The 11,050-nt window shown below is 36.4% G+C and overlaps 1 long non-coding RNA gene across 4 annotated transcripts; it reads left to right on the top strand.

Annotated features, from left to right (window-relative positions):
* Positions 1 to 619: 619 nt before the first annotated feature.
* Positions 620 to 10,145, top strand: LOC310900316. Of its 4 annotated transcripts, XR_014585007.1 has the most exons (5): positions 620 to 2,736; positions 4,859 to 4,969; positions 5,353 to 5,446; positions 7,913 to 8,002; positions 8,142 to 10,145. It is a non-coding gene; the product is annotated as an uncharacterized lncRNA (long non-coding RNA). The 4 variants fall into 4 exon arrangements; XR_014585008.1 differs by lacking the exon at positions 5,353 to 5,446 and having other exon boundaries at positions 8,142 to 10,144; XR_014585009.1 differs by lacking the exons at positions 4,859 to 4,969; positions 5,353 to 5,446 and having other exon boundaries at positions 620 to 2,732; positions 8,142 to 10,143.
* Positions 10,146 to 11,050: the final 905 nt, after the last annotated feature.

The raw sequence follows: 11,050 nt of genomic DNA, 5'->3' as shown, positions 1-11,050 counted from the left end.
GAGATACTTATGCATTTACCTAACCATGCTCATGCAGTAAACACTTTCTTCAAAAAGGGAGTTCAGGAGGTTTCTCACCCATGCAGTCCCCTTGACTCCAGTGGTATGGGTCATATGAGTAATGACCCTAGAGTATAAAGGCAGTTCAGAAACTAACCTTTTGCTGTCTCACTTCTTTGGTTGTTCATTTAAGAGTTTTGCATTCATACACATTTTCTACATTTAGCTAATTTAAAAATTAAAACTATGTATAAAATTAAGACTATTTGATAAATTATTTGTATAGACTATGAATAATAAGTGATGATATTCTTAAATAAATCCTTAAGTAAATCAGGTCTGGGAAAATTTGATATTTTAAAATTTAGATATTAAAATAAAGATTTTTTTAACTTTCTGATCAGCGCAGTCATGGCTTATGCCAGCTTTTTGCTGATGTTTTATTTTTGAATATATTTATAATATAATTTACTTAAAAGAAGTTGAAATTTACCACTTTGCTAGTCTTACTCTAACCTCTCTAAGCTTTTTCTAACAAACAATTACAATAATACTGAAAATGTGTTTAAAATATTTACCAATACATAATGACGGGAACTATCATGTCACTTAAAAATGTTCCTCCAGATTCACGCTTTATCTAACAAAAAGAAACAATTGGATTCTAAACTATGCATACTTTTAAGGGTTTACTCTTAGTATCCATTTTTAGAAATACAGAACAATTCCTTCAGCTTTTTAAATAGCTGAGACTTAATGTGCCATAAAAACATACTGTAAATATTTCTGTTGCTGTAATGGTGTCTCAGTTACCACAAAGAGTTGCTAGGATATTATCTGTGTCAGGAAGTTTGTTGTGCCTTCATGAAGGAAAACCAACAGTCATCTTGATACATTATGCAAATATTGTCCTGTTTTCTCAACAGATTCCTTTGGAGCAATCAAAAAACTCCCAGCCTCCAAGCAGCATTCATCTAGATTGCTGTATTCTGCTGTTAGTATCCATGCAAGTAACACTTTCCCTCTTTTTTTTTTTTTTTTTTTTTTTTTTAATGCTTGCAGTAGTAGATAAACTTATACTTGATTGAATTCAGTGCTAGAGATAATAGCGCAAATGTACCTGTTAAAAGCATTTTCCATTTCAGAAACCGGGGAAACATTTAAAATGTTATGAAGAAATCACGTTTGTTGCCAAAAATATTATTTGGACAGAACACTGTTAAACTAAGATCTCTGTTTAACAGATGGTTATCAAGTATGTTATATTTGATGGAAATGAGTATACACAGTAAAGTGCTGAAGTTAATAAATACAAAAGATAAACATGGTTGTAAAACTTTTGCTGACCCCTATGTACATGATATCCTAAATGAGTCTATGACAGGATTTAATGTTTTTGAATTGCTTATAATAAAAAGAGGAAGTTGAATTTTTCTTTAATACACATAATTTCCTCTTTAGTTGTCTTTGAAGTTCCCAAGTTTTCTTTTATTAGGTCTGCAGCAAATCACTTTAGCCTAGCTTAACTTCAGGCAGGGCAGAACTTCGTTGTGCTGCACTCAAGCATTGGAAAGCAACAACCAGAAAGCGAATCAGCTATGAACAGAAAATTAAGTTCCCTGAACTGGACTTTGCTGCTTATTTAGGTGTTATTCTGAACAGTCCCTTTACTTGCTCACTCATTTCTGTTCATTAATTAGTTCTTTGTTTACAACTATTTGAATAAGGACTGAAGGAAAGTTAAGTAGAGGCCTTCAAATTATGGTTATTGTCCTCTTTAACTGGAGACAACCAGGTTAGTCTATTTTAAAACTATATGACATTAAAACTATATGACAAACTGTGGCCCAAACTTTAACCGAATTTACTTATATTTTGTGGAGCTCAGCAAGCTTTTAGGTTAGTGTTAATTGTTTGCATGCCTGTGCACAGCTTGGTGTTTGTCAGAAGCAAAGGCTGTAAGTAGCACAAGAACATTTAGTGCAGTGTTTCTGACCCAGCTGTGCGAGGAAATGTCAGTATGATGGGAAGGTCTCCTGGGATCTGCAGTGTGAATTCCAGGCAAAAGTTATTCAAACAAGTATGAAGTGAATGATGCTAGATCTATTTAAGTTTGTCTTATTACTAATGTGTTTTATGATGGCAATTTTTGAGTAGATTCAAAGAATGGAAAGGATGAAAGGAAGTATTTTTCTGAGATAATCAAAATGGAAGCTGTGGTAAATCTGTTTTTATTCAGCAATGCATCTAAGTTTGAGCAAGGCACAATAGACTCTTTATAGTTGTTCTTTATAGAAAGAGAATTATGAAGAGGAATTACACATCTTCACAGGGCTTTAGTGACATGCTTAATTGGAATTATGCAGTAGTAAGCTAGGAAAAAAATCACAGCCCTATATCCCAAGTATACGTCCTAAATGCTTTTCAGTTTAATATCAGGTGTAGAAAATTATTCCCATCTGTTGGTATTACATGGCTAATACTGATTGGTCAATCAGAATTAGCCAGGATTTAAAACCTCTGTGCAGGATATGTTTCAATAATGGAAGCAGAACATTGTGAGAGAGCTGGGAAGTTCTGCTTGATCTTGAAAAAAGAAACAAACTCTCAAGAGTTTTGATATGGTCAGCAGTACGTCCTGAGGGAAGCTGTGTGAATCCTGTAGGGCTTTTGAAACTTGCTCAGATTTGGATGAAGTTTGTGCCAAGCTGGTCTGCAGAAACAGCAATTATGTAGGTACAAAAATGCCTTCTCCTTGTAACATGTGCTACTTAATCAGTGTGTATGCCCTCTTGCAGGGCTGGGGCTGGGTGCACCTCAGGTATCCTGAGCTTGGTGTGTTGCTCCCTGGTGTAACTGCAGCCCCACTATGCCATAGGAGTGCCAGAATGTAGCTCTGCTTGTTGGAGTGATGTAGGTGGTGGTGGTAAAAGGAAGTGAATGAAAGCATCCTTGAGGATGAAATAATCTACTTCATCAAAGGGAAAACACTTTAAAAGAAAACGTAAGCTGAGAACATGTGAGTACCTGGAAGTGCCAGGATTTGGCCTGATAAAGGCATGAGCATCCAGTCATGCATGTGTGTAGGTAGCTGTATGCTGCACTCTGTCAGTAAGATGGTCTTTGACTCAATATACTAGTTGAGCCTATGGAAAGCCTTGAGAATGTGCAGTTTACTGGCTCTTGTTGTATCTTTTAGATAATACATGTTACAGGAACAATTCTGCAGGGTTTTTGATGTATCTACAAAAAAAAAAATCACAAATACTACTTGAATTGTAATACTGCCAAGAGACAGCCCAAACTAGAGAATAAAGCTTTCAGATATCCTGGCAGTTTAGCATAAATACCTAATGCTTAAAAGAATTGGTAGATTTATTTAAAAAAAATAAATAAACTCTTCATACTAAAAAGTATCTACATAAAGGTAACCCACAATACACCCAAAGGTATACAAACCTTTTTAGCTATTCACATAGTCTAAAATAGTAGTCACAGAGTAGCAGAGGTGGATAAAATGTGTATACTGCTGTTCTTAAACAAAAGGGCTTATCAAAGGTAGGGAAATCAAGTATAAAAAAAGTTTTTCTATAATAATAGAGAAACAACTAATATTTGTAAAGGAGTCTGGATGCTGTATATGACAAGGGTGTACTTTGTTATTGTAGTGTAGTTCGCACAACATACTATTTAATTTAGTTGGGAATATGCAAGAACTAACATTTTCTAAGCCTACAAGTCTTCAAGAAAATTATTGCATTTGAGAACTGAATGCATTTTGAATGATTAAAGTGAAGCAGTGGTAACATCACATTTAACATTATTTTCAGGGAGTCTAAATATTTCATCATTGTTAATTCCTGCATAATCTCTCATTTAAATGGCCAATTTTCCATTGCATAAGAAATGGAAAACAGAAATAACTTGGTTTTCTTCATCTCTCCTCATTTGTGATTCAGACAAATTCCCTCTCTACATATAAATATATGTAAGGAAAAATAGCTCCAACCCAGTGATGTCTAATGCAATTTACTTGTACAACAGTCAGTGGGGTGGTACTGATGCATTTTATTACCAATGGATAGGGAAAACTGAGATATGGTATATACCTGGCTTTACAAGTAACCATGTCATGCCCAGAAAGTGAATCCAGCTTCTTCTGGTTCCTCTTTCTACTGTCCTATACTTCTCAGCTAGGTACCTGATTATTAGTGACATGCCAGCTTGGACACTCAGCCTTCAGAAAGTCTTTCCAAGAATTACTGGCTTAAAACACTTCCCAGCAACTCAGCAAAGGGAATCCTTCAGATTATTTAATAGACTAGATGAATCTTTTCAAATAAATAAACTTACCCATATGTATGTTTCTTCCCCAGTTGAAAATCTTTGATAGAGATTTTCTTGGAGTGTTTTCTTTGCGTCTCTGCATCAAGTCATCATATAAAGTTTAGAAATAGGTAATATAAAAGTGATTTTTAGGACGTTTCATGGTTGGCAATGATTGAACCAAGATCTGTTTCACTTTCTAGTATCAGAGATATCTCATCCCTTGCTAAATCAACTACAAAGCAGCCAAGAAACCGATCCTACTTCTGTGTGGTCATGCAGTCTTTTGTTTTAAGTCACAACCCTCCCTCCCCTTCCCCCCGCATCATCTTCAGTGAACTGAGATTAGCACAAATATAGGTGCATTTCAGATGTTTACCCCTTACCTGCTTTCAACAATTACGATATGCTAGCTGTGTTTATCCAATATTCCCCTTATATCAAAAAGCCTTAGTGTCTTTATTTTGGTTTAAAGTTTATTAAATTTTGATCTTGTTAAAGCAGAAGGTTAATTTCCCCATTACTTTAAAAGGCTGCTACAGGTGTCTCCATTTTTGGTGAGACCAATTCACATTAAAATCAAATGAAGCTCAGCTGTCTGCTGAGTGGTAGAAAGACCCGACTGAACCTTTTTGTAGTGAAGGTATGTTGATCCTTTTTGAAGGTGATCTGGTCAGTTGAAAGAGGGCATATTTTATCACACTAAAATATTTTATTTATTCTACTAGGAAGTTTCTTCAATTTTAATAGCAAGTCTTATTTAAGGAAAAAAAAACAAGAATTTTAGTTTCCTTTTGGACCTGAAGGCAGCTGCCCTTCACAGTCACAAAGCAGAAAGTAGGTAAGAATTCACTGAGCAGAGAGGCTGTTAGGCTGGGTTTAAGGATGGCTTTCTGAACACATGGATTTCTTTTATTTTTTTTTACTGTCTGTAGTTTGGAAGAGTTACTGACTGTGAAGAGTAAAAATGATAATGTAGAGCTGTATACATGTGAAATAAGTAAAACAAACATTTTTCTCTGTCAGCCTGTAGGCACCAAGTGTTGTCTTGTAGGCTTTTGGAAGAGTAGTTACTGGGCACCTCTAGGCAGTAACTGAAATAACTTCTTTCCTTTCTGAGGTAAGTTTGCCCTAGTGTGTCTATTCCTGGTGTGACTCAGCTGAAAGCTGTAGACTCTTACCTAAGGAGTCTGTAGCCTCTGTTTATGCCTTTGAATGTTTATGTATTAGTCCTCTGAAGAGTGCAAATCCACTTGGAGAGCAAAGAGTGTCAGCAAATACTTTTGTTTGTTTTCGTATGGTGTCTGCAGCGTAGTAAGAATCACAGTGGTTCATCAGATTTAAAAATTTCCAAAACACAGTTATATTCAAACTTTTAAAATTAAATATGTGCATGTTCTCATTTCCTTAGGGAAATGCTCTTAAAAGGAGGCTTCTTTACAGTGGGAAGAGAAGGCTAATTTCTAAGGCACAGTAAATACTGAAGAGGGAACAGTAACTGCCACCTAAACTTCAGACTTAATATTCCTGTGTAGCAGTTTGATATTAGATTTATTAACATCCCAAATTCTGCTTATGAGCAGAAGGATTGACTGAGGGAAGTACTTATGGGATTATTTTGGGAAAGACACAATGCCAGTATCTCATTCTGACTTTATTGTTATGTGTGTAACAATGATGCTTCCAACTTTAAGACTGAGCAAGGATTGAGTACAGGAATCCATGCTTGGGCAACTCTTCTGCCAAGGCTAATGCATTTTAACTTCATAAGGATTTCAGATTTGGGTTTTGGGAATTATTGACCTAGAATAGAAAATCCTTTGAGGTGTAGTTGATTTAAAGAAAAAAAACAAAACACATCTGAGCTGTGTGAAGTTCAGATAGCAAAATATGAAAATATATTCAGCTCGTCTAGTTCTGCAGTTTATCACTATTTGAAGATGCAGACTTACCAGAAAGTTTAGAGGAGTTAGTGAACCTCAAAATAATCTAAATTCAATTTTGAATTCTAAAGCTGATTTTTTTCCCAGTCTTGGAAGGTACAATCTGAGCAGAACAAGAATAGAAAAAGATATAGGCAAAGTGAGATACTGAAGGTCGTATATTACGTGAGTAACAGAAAGCATGTCCTCTGAGTACTACCCTGCTCTCCCTTTCCCTGCAAGCTTTGCTGTACTCTTAAGATCCCTTTGAGACTCAGGATATGGAAACTCCCATGGACTTGCACTCAGAGACAAGAATAAGAATCTTGAGTAGTTTGTGAACAAAAAGGCCAGGCTTCTTTTTTAGCTTCATTCTAAATAATGATCACATTTTAAATCTACTTCATACAAATTCAATTTCTTTAATTCAGGCCTAATCATGCTGTAATGAAAGCTTTTTCAGATGCACTGTTTCCTGCAGTGTGGATGTTGTCATCTGCTGTTGATGGAACTTGTGAAAATGAACGTGCAATATTTTGATGCCTTTGGCTAAAAGTCTTAGAATTGTTTGTCTGTAGCTTGAATTGACTGGAAATGTTCCAGGGCTCTCAATTAACTACTGCATAGCAACTGCTGTGACTAACATACGATAACATCCTTATCTAGGGTGATACAGGTGGTCCTTCCTGGTGTGGTACAGCAAGAGTAAAATTCACCTACGTAATCAGCAAAGCTACCTTGCACATCACACCAGTTCATGAAGCGGTTTCACAACGGACTGGTGACCATCCTAATTGTCTTGACCTTCCAAAGTGCAGGGAACATATCTTGGATGTTGATTTTGCTCTAATTTGCATACATAGCTCTGTGTGATTCTATATGTATGTTTGTGAATGTGTGCGCATATTATACAATATACTGTTATACATTCTTCTCCCACTGGGAAGAGGATGAGAGAACAAGTGTGTGACAGATGTTAATCATGTTGCTTAATTGCTGCTGAAAAGCATTTGGATAAAGTGGCAATGAATGGGGTACAAGAGCTTAGGGAAAAGACGTGCTTTTGTGTTAGACCAGTCTATGATGTGCTAAACCCCACTATTACCACTGACTCGCAATCCCAGGCAGAAGCTATCCAGAAGGAAAATGAGAAAGAAGAGACCTCAGAAGGAAATGTCAGGGTAGTCATTTTCTCATAGGACTCTTCTTGGCAGCTGGAGATAGTGACTCTGTAATAACATGTTAGTCTTGAAGGGGGATTCCTCCAGAACGGAAATGTCCTTACAAGGACCATTGCCCTAACTGTATTCAAGCCTGTGGGAAACAGTTACCCTATGACGAGTTCTTCTAAACTAGATAGGATTTATATTTATTCTTAAATTGTTTTATTTTTGGTAACTCCCCCACTGTGACTTGACATCCCAGAAACAAGACCCTTCAGATTCTCACAAGCCAGTAACACTGCTGACAAAACTTGTTCAGAGTTGTCTGTTAGCTCTACTCACTTGATAATTTTCCATTCTGCCATTCCCTTCTGTTAATTCGGAAACGGCTGTTACATATATCAAAAAAGTTAAAAACATCTTGTTGGAGATACATTAGCTAAATCAAGAGAAGCAAGGGAAAGAGCTATCTGCTTACTCTGATTATATTTCTATTTTAAGAGGCTTGGATTTTCCAGACTGACGCAGGTGTTGAGCAAAAGTATCTTGGAAAACCGACCCAGATTGTGGATTTAATTCTGAGTGTACAATGTAAGTTTTGGTGGTACTTGTTTTGCCTAGAAGCTTTTATTCACTCCCCCAAATTTCAATTGTAACTGTCCTCAGCAATGTGATGGTAATAGCTAATATTGCATGGAGCTGATTGCTATGTTTTTTCCTTCCTCTGCAGACCTTGCAGTCACAGTCTGAGATCTAAGAATGAGATCGGATTAATTTCTAATTGCACACTTGCACAAGAAACAACAGATTTGCCAGTGTACCCAATGCCTTTAGTGATATTTCTTAATCTCATTGACCCCTGGAACTCTATTAATGTGAAGCTACTCATGTAATGGACCATTCTGCTGATTATGTGTAATGTACAAGCAGATGCTAGCTCAATATTTCAGTTGTACCGGCTGTTCAGATTTGGCAGTAACAAGTGGTAAAATCTGCTGCTATTAGATGAAGAGTGATTCCAAGCACACAGTGAGAAGCTGACACTTTTCCAGGCATTCAAAACAGAAGCACAGTTTAATATTGTGTTCAGTACTTGCCCTATAACTCTTCCAGTTCTCACAGAAGAGTAGAAATTTGGTGACTCCTGGTGTTATATTTCCCGCCAGACTCATTTGCTGTATACACTAAGAGCTCTTGGAAAAGCTGATAAATGAACAGGGAGCCTTTTTTCTTTAACTGATGAAATGAAATTCTCTCCCAGGCAAGGGACATGCTGGGTTAGGTACTTCTCTGCACCTTCTCTGAGATCCAAATAGGAACAAGAGTGATCCTTTGCCAGCCCTCTGCTGAGCGAAGGGAAGTACTCCAGGGAGATGCTTCATAAATGATGTGTTCTGATGTCTGTCCCAGTATGTAGGCCAGAGATTGCAAACCCTTAGGTAAGCAATTTGGATTCAATTGCAAGTGTAATGGGCACACATCCTAGAAGAAAACGCTCCCACATCTCGAGTTCTGTGCCTGAATTCAGATATTATTACTGTCCCTTGTGTCTGAACTTAGTGGCAGCAGGATTAGCTCCTGTACTCTACCACCACAACAAATAATTGCATTTCAGTGACCATAATTTTCAGAAACAAAACTGAAAATCTCTCTGAAATGAAACCAAACCGTACGCTTTAATACTTGCATTTGGTTTGGAATCTAGAGTTCAAATTCATACTAATAGCCAGGTAATCTGCAGGTTTGTTATTATAGACATGTTTTTGCATACCTGTAAGCAAGAACAATTAAAGCAAGTTAAAATCACTGAACTCCCTTTGTTATTGGAATTGAAAATTGGAAAGAAAACAAAATCTTGTTGAATTTGAAAATTTCAAAAAGGAAAAAAAAGGGTTTTATTTTACCTCTAAAGACAGTGTGTTTTTTTTCCTAATGATCTTGAATTACTTGTCTGGTAATTATACAGGCATTTATAGAGCCAGGTGATGTCAACTATTAGCAAACTATTGACAGACTTGGTCCTTTATGCAAAACAGCAAAAATACCTTCAAGTTTCAGTGGAAGAGCCTGAGTTTTTTATTTGGTCAGAGCATACCAGAATGACAATTCTCTAGACAGTTGCTGGCAAGATTCCAGATCTGTGTGTATGTTAAGCTCAGATGTCAGTGCCTTAATGTAGGGGTCTGAAGATGAACTTTGGCAGTGTTTTTGTACAGGTACAGTCTCTGTTTTGAAATAAAATGCCTTATTGTCCTGTAAAATCCAGTGAGAATCATGCTAGTGGGTTATTTTTGCTGCCCCTAAAATATTGTGCTTTGCATGAACCTTGAATGAGCAAGGTCTTATCGGGTGAATTCTTTCCTCAAGCTTCCACAATTGTTTTTCATTCCATTTTTACATTTATGGTATATTCATATAAAAATATTCATACATTTTGTTGTTTAACACTGCTAGAAACCAGACCTGACATCCAACACGTGGACAAGCACTGACACGTGTCTTGTGAGATCAGCTTCTTCCTTTTGAATAAATGCCATTAATGTGTTGGGAGTCATGTGGTGATTCCTGTCTGAACACTGTAGAGCAGGACAGAACTTTTAAATGCTATATCTGTGCCTAGGCACAGATTGCAACAGATAACTAACCTAGAAAATGGGATGCAAACATCTTACACAGACTAGCCTTCTAGTTACTGAATATTGCCTAATCTGAGATAAATAGAAATCTTGGTTACAAAGCTTAAAAAAAAAATCAGGAAGGAATGCCTGTTGGACATAATACTAATTTCTCCTTTGCCAGCTGTGAAATTCATCTCCTTATTAAAAAAGTCAAAACGAAGTTTATGGAATGTGTTTGCGTTTAAAGCTGTTTTTCTGTTCATTTTCAGATGAATTTGGAGACATGGCCTGTTATAATACCACTTCCATTAAACATTGGAAGCTTGAATTTTTGAAAAAAAAAATCACACAAACATACTGCTCCTAATCCAAACAGAGGGGTTATGAACTGAACCTTCAAACAGAAACTTTCAATATTTGGCTTCTCAGCTCAGTAGCACCAATACGGTATGCCAACCATCATGTACTGTAATTAATAATTGTTGTAAAAAAGGTCTTTAAAGCAGAATACCCACTGCATATAGCTTGACTGCTTTTTTAACCAAATAAGGTAATAGGGCATTTCACTGTTTATAATAGCTACATGAAATACGATGTTTCAAACTGTTAAAGAAAACACATTTAAACTTTTCCTGCCCATTTCCAAGTTTCTTTAACTTCTTAAAAAAACTGTCTACGACTCTCTGGCAGATTTATAGAAACCTCCATTTTTCACTTTTCAAAACACTTTAACAAAGCTTCAGAGATGAGCAACATATCACCCAAGTTCTGGCATTTATACAAGGATTGTACACACTGAAGTTCAGAAAGAGTAAACATGCAGAAATCAATTCCAGAGACTGACAGAAAGCGGAACTAATTAAAGAGGCCCAAGCAAAAGAGATCATTTTTGAAGACAAACAAGTCAATATTTATCACATAAATAAAGTTGGTGCTGCAGTGAATCCGGTGATATTTATAAATATACATCTGGCACAATAACATTTTGGTAATTATGGAATGACTGCTAATAAAATATGTG

Source organism: Anser anser, assembly GCF_964211835.1.
Source record: "Anser anser genome assembly, chromosome: 5".
Classification (NCBI taxonomy): Eukaryota; Metazoa; Chordata; class Aves; order Anseriformes; family Anatidae; genus Anser; species Anser anser.
Note: the sequence above shows the minus strand (reverse complement) of the source record. Positions and strands in the feature narration are given on the sequence as shown.